The sequence below is a fragment of the Aphelocoma coerulescens genome (genome assembly GCF_041296385.1).
Source record: "Aphelocoma coerulescens isolate FSJ_1873_10779 chromosome Z unlocalized genomic scaffold, UR_Acoe_1.0 ChrZ, whole genome shotgun sequence".
In the NCBI taxonomy this organism is placed as follows: Eukaryota; Metazoa; Chordata; class Aves; order Passeriformes; family Corvidae; genus Aphelocoma; species Aphelocoma coerulescens.
Genome location: NW_027184085.1, coordinates 6,745,521 through 6,752,311, shown reverse-complemented (window position 1 = coordinate 6,752,311; position 6,791 = coordinate 6,745,521). Strand labels below are relative to the sequence as shown.

The 6,791-nt window shown below is 37.5% G+C and overlaps 1 long non-coding RNA gene across 1 annotated transcript; it reads left to right on the top strand.

Annotated features, from left to right (window-relative positions):
* Nucleotides 1-800: 800 nt before the first annotated feature.
* On the top strand, nucleotides 801-5,062 carry LOC138103808 (uncharacterized). The gene is made up of 3 exons (XR_011147867.1): nucleotides 801-916; nucleotides 1,018-1,042; nucleotides 4,560-5,062. It is a non-coding gene; the product is annotated as an uncharacterized lncRNA (long non-coding RNA).
* Nucleotides 5,063-6,791: the final 1,729 nt, after the last annotated feature.

Below are 6,791 nucleotides of genomic sequence, written 5' to 3'. Positions count from 1 at the left end.
CCAGTCCCCCCGCAATGCTGTGGCCATGAGGCTGGAACTATGTTCCTCATTTCCAAACTACCAAGAAGCCTCACAGGCTACACAAAGGCTTTCCATATTATTTATCCACCTTCCTTGGATTGAAGAGTAACTAAGTTACTAGATCAAACTGAAAAAATATCTGTACACAGCACAAAATGCAGTGATGAAATCTGGAATATTAACTTCAGAGTGTTATACCAGAATATTCTCACAATTTTGAATTTCCCATCATTATTCTCAAAAACCAAGATATCAAAATTGTCATAAAAAATAATTCTGTCTTCATAATGCTTCTGGAGTTTTCTTAGTCATTTTTGGGTTGGTTGGTTGTGGGGTTATTTTTTCCCTTGGTATTTTTTTTGGGGGGGGGGGGGGTGGGGGGGGTTGGAACAAGGCGGGGAAAAGGGAAACAGCCAATGGGGTACTGTCGAGGGGGAGGATACAATTGAACTGGAACCAACGGGGAAACAAGGAGGCGGGAGTCGCAACAGGGAACCAATGAATAACCGAACAAAGGAGAACCTTCCAGAACAGGGGGAGGTAGCTTAAACCTGGGGACTGCCCAAGGGGAGGCGGCCTAGACTTCAGTGCCGTCCCCTGATCTGCCCTCCGACTCACTGTCTTGGGCGGGGAAATCCATCCAATGGATGGCCCTGGTTTGATTGGCACCCCATGGCTGAGCCACCCCAACAGGGGGGATTTGTGTTTGGGTTTTTTTGTTGATGGTGGTGGTTTTTTTTTTATGGTGTGTTTTGGTTGGTTGGTTGGTTTTGATTTTGTTTTGGATTTTTTTTGAGGGGTGGTTGGCATTTTTCTGTCAGAAAAGTCCCTCAGGACAGGTTTACAAAATCATGAGGACCATATTGACTCATGTCCTTGCAGAAATAATTTTTAGGTATTCCAAGTATGATAAAAAATATTGGCTGCATTTGTTCCACTCTGTCAGGTAAATATGTATATGTGCAATTGTTTTAAAACATTTAATTATTTACTCAGGAGACCAGAACAGCTGTTCTGCCAGGTAAATATATTTTCTGGCAGCTTTTTAAGATGTGTATTATGTTAGATCTATTTCCACTTAAATGCATTTTTTTTGTAACACAAACTCTTTTAAAAGGCAAAATCTATTACCTTCAGAGGCATTCTCTTCTATCACATAAACATAGATTTGGGGGTCATGCTTTGCATAATAAAACAGCCCCAGCAAGACTCTTTGAAGAGGCATTTTCCTTGATCATATGGGCCAGACTCTGATGTGTTCATTTCTAAGAGGAACAACATTAACTGATTTTAGTGGAAGTTTCTTTAATACTTACATAGCAAAGCAGATTCCTGCATAGCAGCGTAACACAAAAAAGTTAAGCGTGAGTAACATGAATGGACAAAGGGCAACTAAACCCGTACTCCAGAAAAAAATAAATGAGTGTGCTGAAACACTGTTTTGTGTTTCAACATTCAGTCTATCTTTCAAGTAGAAAAGTCAGAAAGTGACTACTTGATCACAGCACATTTACCAGCTGATCTAGAGCTGGAAATGCCTTTGGCTCTAGGGCTGTCTTCTTCAGTTATACGTTCCTAGCATTCCTGGGAAAAATTTGTCTTATTTTCAGATGAATTAGCTCATCAAACAGGGTGATATGTTTGGCTTTTGAAGCTGATTTTTCCCTTAATTGCTTTGCGAAAAGCCATTTATAAAATTCAGGGTTCCTAAATTACTTTCTTGCTCATTTTTTTTAAAAGTAACAGGGGACTATCACCATGGCTATTGGTATGAAATGTATGGTAACATGTTTAGGAGTAATGGTATCTTTGTGCTTGTGGTAGTCAAAGATAAAGATTTGTAGCAAAAGAAATCAACTTTATTACACCAACCAGTATCCTTCTTCTCCAGATCTCATGTGCTCAAAGGCTTGCTCTTCCTTCTCTTTTCTCAGTTTTCATTATCAAAATATTTGTTCAGCTTTCTTTTCCAATTGACTTTAAACTTTCCGGTACCAGTTACTTTGACCTTATCCCTTACTTTATTCGATGTTGCACTAAGGGATTCCAAAAAGAGAAGCCCAAAAGAGATTCACCTTGTAAGCACTGGTCACCTGATTCTGATTTTACACATTCATTAACAGATTAATTTGATGCATTACAAGCTCATCAAGCTATTAACCAATTTACACTTACCTAAAATTTGCAAGAAAATGGTGTGTGATATAAGGATAGGGACACTTACTTGGCTGACTTGCAAGTAACTGCTGAAGAAAATACTTTGATAGTTAACATGGAATGAAGTCCTGAAAGCTTTTTATTTTGAAAACTGTTTGGAAAGAGTCTGGGAAAATGTGATTCCTCCCTTTCCAAGGGTTCTTGCTTTACCTAAATTAGAAGTACTTTATGGATATCTGATTAAGATTGTATAACTCCAGTGATGTTAATGCTGGCATCTGATATTTATGTTTCATTTGAATGTCTGACTGAGAGCAAGTAAGAGGATGTCAACAGACAAGCATATTAAAATTGCTGAACTCTATAGCTAATAATATATTAAAAAAAAAAAAAAAAATCTCCAACCTAATGCTGTTCCACATTTTCTAACCTCACCCAGAATTGTCTGTCTGAAAGTGGAACAATGCTTGATACATTCCTCCTTCCATTTGAAGTACCTTGCTAATCCATCTGAACAACTTTAATAATAACTCAGCATGATGTCTTTTGGCATTCTCTTTTTTCTCTTGGGCTGATGTGAGAACTTTAATGACCCAAGTTTGTCTTCTGACAACTTAGAATGCTGAAAATTTTGTTTGGCAGAATCAAGGCACTGGAAAGATACTCTAAGTGAAACACCAGGATAAATTGGTACACCCCAAATATATTACTTTCAAGTTGGCTTTCCCAAACTATCAGTCTTTTCCCAAAGAACACGTTTTGGACCACCAAGTCATTGCTCATCTTCAGTGGGTACAGTTTAAAACTTTCTATTGTTTCACCAACATCAGTGACTCTTTAATGATGTGTGCGTTTCTATTTCTTCCTAATCCCACTGCTTTATGCACTGAAGCATCTTAGTCTGTGTATCAGATTTGGAGATATATTTAGCTGTCTAAGCCTCCATTAGTTTCAATGGAAAATTTAGTAGCAAAACACAAAGGTTATGTGCATGAAATCCATTGAGGAACCTCTACTTCCACCACCTTCCTGGCCCATTTAATTTATTTTTGTGTAGTTTTTTTGTATATACAATATCTGACAACTCTGTGAGACGAGATCTGCAAGTCCTTGCTTCAGTGGTTTCAAATACTACTGTCTCTTGCTGTCTGCCCCTCTAGATGTCTTCCCTGCTCTCAGACCTGGGAAAAGACTGGCAAAAGGCTAGGTGTGATTAAACTTCAGCTGTACCATTGGAAGGCTAGCATCTTCATTCATATTAGAAGAAACACTTTCAGTCTGGAACACCTCAGGGAAGAGTGTATTTTTCTTTTACTGAGTGTGTCGGGGGCTGTTGTTGCTTAGTAGGTGCAAGGTGAACCTCCAAGCAGGGCAGAGCCATAAGCACTGAGAGATTTCCCAGGGAAAATTTCTCAGCATCCTATGATTTTCCTGAAGTTTTGCTTCCCAAGTTATCTTGAGGCAATGATGTCCACAGAAGAGTTGGTGTCAGTTATAAATAGGCATGTACACTTTAGTATGTATATAAAGAGATATTTTCTCCAATATTATTTCCTGAATAGAGATAAAAATCATAACAGTACACTTGAAGAATTATTTTTATGTCTACAGGGTTGAGTGGAAAGTACACTTTGTAAAAAAAATAAAATTTATGGACTGTTATGAATAAAAAGTTTAAAAATAAGAATACTATGATGTTGCTTAGTTTCGTTTGACTGTAATTTTTTTTTTAAGGAATGAGTATAGTTCTATTCAATATTCACTTAAAATATTAATGCTGCATTGTTTCTTATTCCTAGTGTTTAAAAAATGGCTGCCATAAATTCTTATGTTCCTGTCCTTTAAAATGTTTATGATTTAAAAATAAGCCAGTCAGCAGTGTTAAGACACAGCCTTTTAATTTAGGTAAGAACTGTTTTTGTGGAAACAGGCTTTTTTTTTTTTATCATACCAAAGGAATTCAGGATTAGAGACAAGCACAGGTTAAAAATAATTTGGAAGTCCAGCTACAGAAAGCCTGAATGATTCATATAGTTTCAATTCTTCCTGTGAATTTGTCCTTTGCTTTCAATTGTTCTTATTTACATATAGCCTAGTTTCAGAGCAGAGACCTTTTAAACACATCGATGGGTCAATAAATCTATGCTTTTAATAGGGATGTACTTTTGTCCATTCTTTATTTTGGAGCTTTTCATTATGCATCGTCCTGCATGACTATACACTGCTGCACATGAAATGTTTACGTTGAATTGATTGGTTCTTTCAACACATTTGATTATTAGAAAGTGCAAAAGAGATGTTTTCAAGGTTTATAAAAGCATATGTTGACCTTTATTTGAGAATATAAAAGGCTGATTCTATTGCCATTATACCCTCTGCAGAGGTGACGTGGTGCAATGTCTGGGAACATATAAACTCTCACAGAAGAATGGAGAAGTTGCATTTCCAAGGACACACGACTTAAGGACACTCTTCTATTATGGTGTAGACCTTTCTTCTGCTTTCTGAAGCCTTCTTCCAGCTGCCTCTGCTAATCATACACAGAGCTGAGAACATGTTCAAGAGGCTGACATCTAACAACATGAAGCTCTGCTAAACACAGAATAACTGTCTGAACTTTGAGACACTGCTCTCAGAAAGGAATCTGAGGCATATTTCCTATGAGCATGGCCCACTTTTCATCCTGCCGTACTGCCTGTGTATCACAAGTGTACCTGTACTTGTGCCCAAGGAAACAGGTTGCCTTATGCCCTGGGGATCACATTCCTTTCAATAAGGAATGCTATTGCAGGGTCGCCACCTGGGAGTCCAGTGGGCTTATGAGGCTTTTGTGGTGTTAACAAGTTGAAAACCTCTCAGGCCAAGACTCTCAGGTGTGTTAAGACATCAGATTTTACTGTAATTAAAAAAAAAAAAAAACAAAACAAAACAAAACAAAAAACAAAGAAACCAAAAAAACCTCCAAACATTTAAAGATCTCTGTAAGGAAATTATTTTCCAATAGTACCTTACAGATACTACAAATAAATCTTGTGCTTGTTATGACCATCCCTATATGTAAGGGGAATACTATTTATGACTAAATTGTGACCAATGGCAGAAAATTCCCCAAACTATAGGAAATAGTTTCTAAATACTCTGGTAGAGGAGTGAGAAGAGAGGGCTCCCAGTATTTTGCCCCAGAGCTGAAAGGATAGCAGCAACAGAAAACAGCACAGTACAGATAATTGGTTATCCTTATGATCCTATTCTGTCTGTCTCATAGTTGTATCCAAAGGCAGATTCACAGTGACTGTAACTTCCCTTCTGCCTCCCACCGCTTGACACGGACACTGTGGCTGCACCCGCCTTTGCCTGTGCAGTATGGATTTACATCAATGATCTACCCAGGGTCTCAGAGTCCATAATGTTAAAGAGTGTGTGCACAGCCACTGTGTACCCCTAATGACAGCAAGAGTTTCCATGAAGGGTACTGGAAAGACCTCTCCAACTCTCTTCTGCTGGGTCATATTTGCACCATGCAGCTAAGGGGAGTATCCAGTTGAGATTTCTGATTTTTTCAAGAGAAGACGTGTGGATAAGATCCCTAGCTATTAAGAAACATAGCAAAGCAAAGCATAACACTGTGAAAAGTGTTTCTAAAACACCAGTGATTTTCTGAAAGCTTCCATAAGTTAAAATTATAGTCTTCTTTAATACCTGGGACTGAAATAAGAAAATCAGTATAGGAATCATTTCCTGCTGTATTGAAACAAACAAACCAACAAAATCAGAGTCTGTACTTTGAAGATGCACAGGCTCTAAACTTTTCCTAAATAGGTACAAAAGGCAAGACAATAGACAATATCTGTTTCTCCAATTTGGGGCAAAAATTTCTGGTTTGCCTTCTGCATTGCAGATCTTCTTAGTCAGGTTGGCTCCCTCTTTCTCTCTACTTCTTACAGTTTTCAGACTTCTTGTACTACTAAAAGCTGGACAATTATAAGGTTGCCTGTGTTCTGCTGTAGCACAGCAGAACTTCAGCAGGTCAAAGGAGTTCTTCTGTCTTTCGTATTATCATTGTCCCATTTCTCTCACAAGTGTTATAGTGTATATTCTGGGATACTGTTCCTCAGTCAACCTTTTCTCCTAGGTTTATTTTTATATCAGATCATCATCAAGTGGTCTCCATTGTACAAAGCACTACTTTCAAAAGTGGTTATTGTAATTCAGCTTACAGTGATGAACACAGTTACCTTTAGGTTAATTTAAAAAAATATGAAGAAAAGAAGAAGAAAAAAATAAGAAATTCATCTGAACAAAGGAAGTCTTTGTAGGAAGGTCAATTGGGTAAAGGGACAGCTGTTTAAAGAGAAAGACTCTAAGCTTCAGAAGTAGTAAAAATATACAAGAAAATTTGATAACTCAGACTCATTTAAATGAAGGCAGAGAAAATAATTTACTGAAAATTTTTAAGTCTAATACAATGTCAATACCTAATACTGTTCTAAAGAAATTATCTGATGCTTTTGAAGGAGTAAAACAAGACAAGGTCTCATGCTTTTCAGTGACTGGTTTTGAATATGGGTGCAAGTGGGATTTTAAAGAGGAATTCACAGTAAGTAATAAAGTGA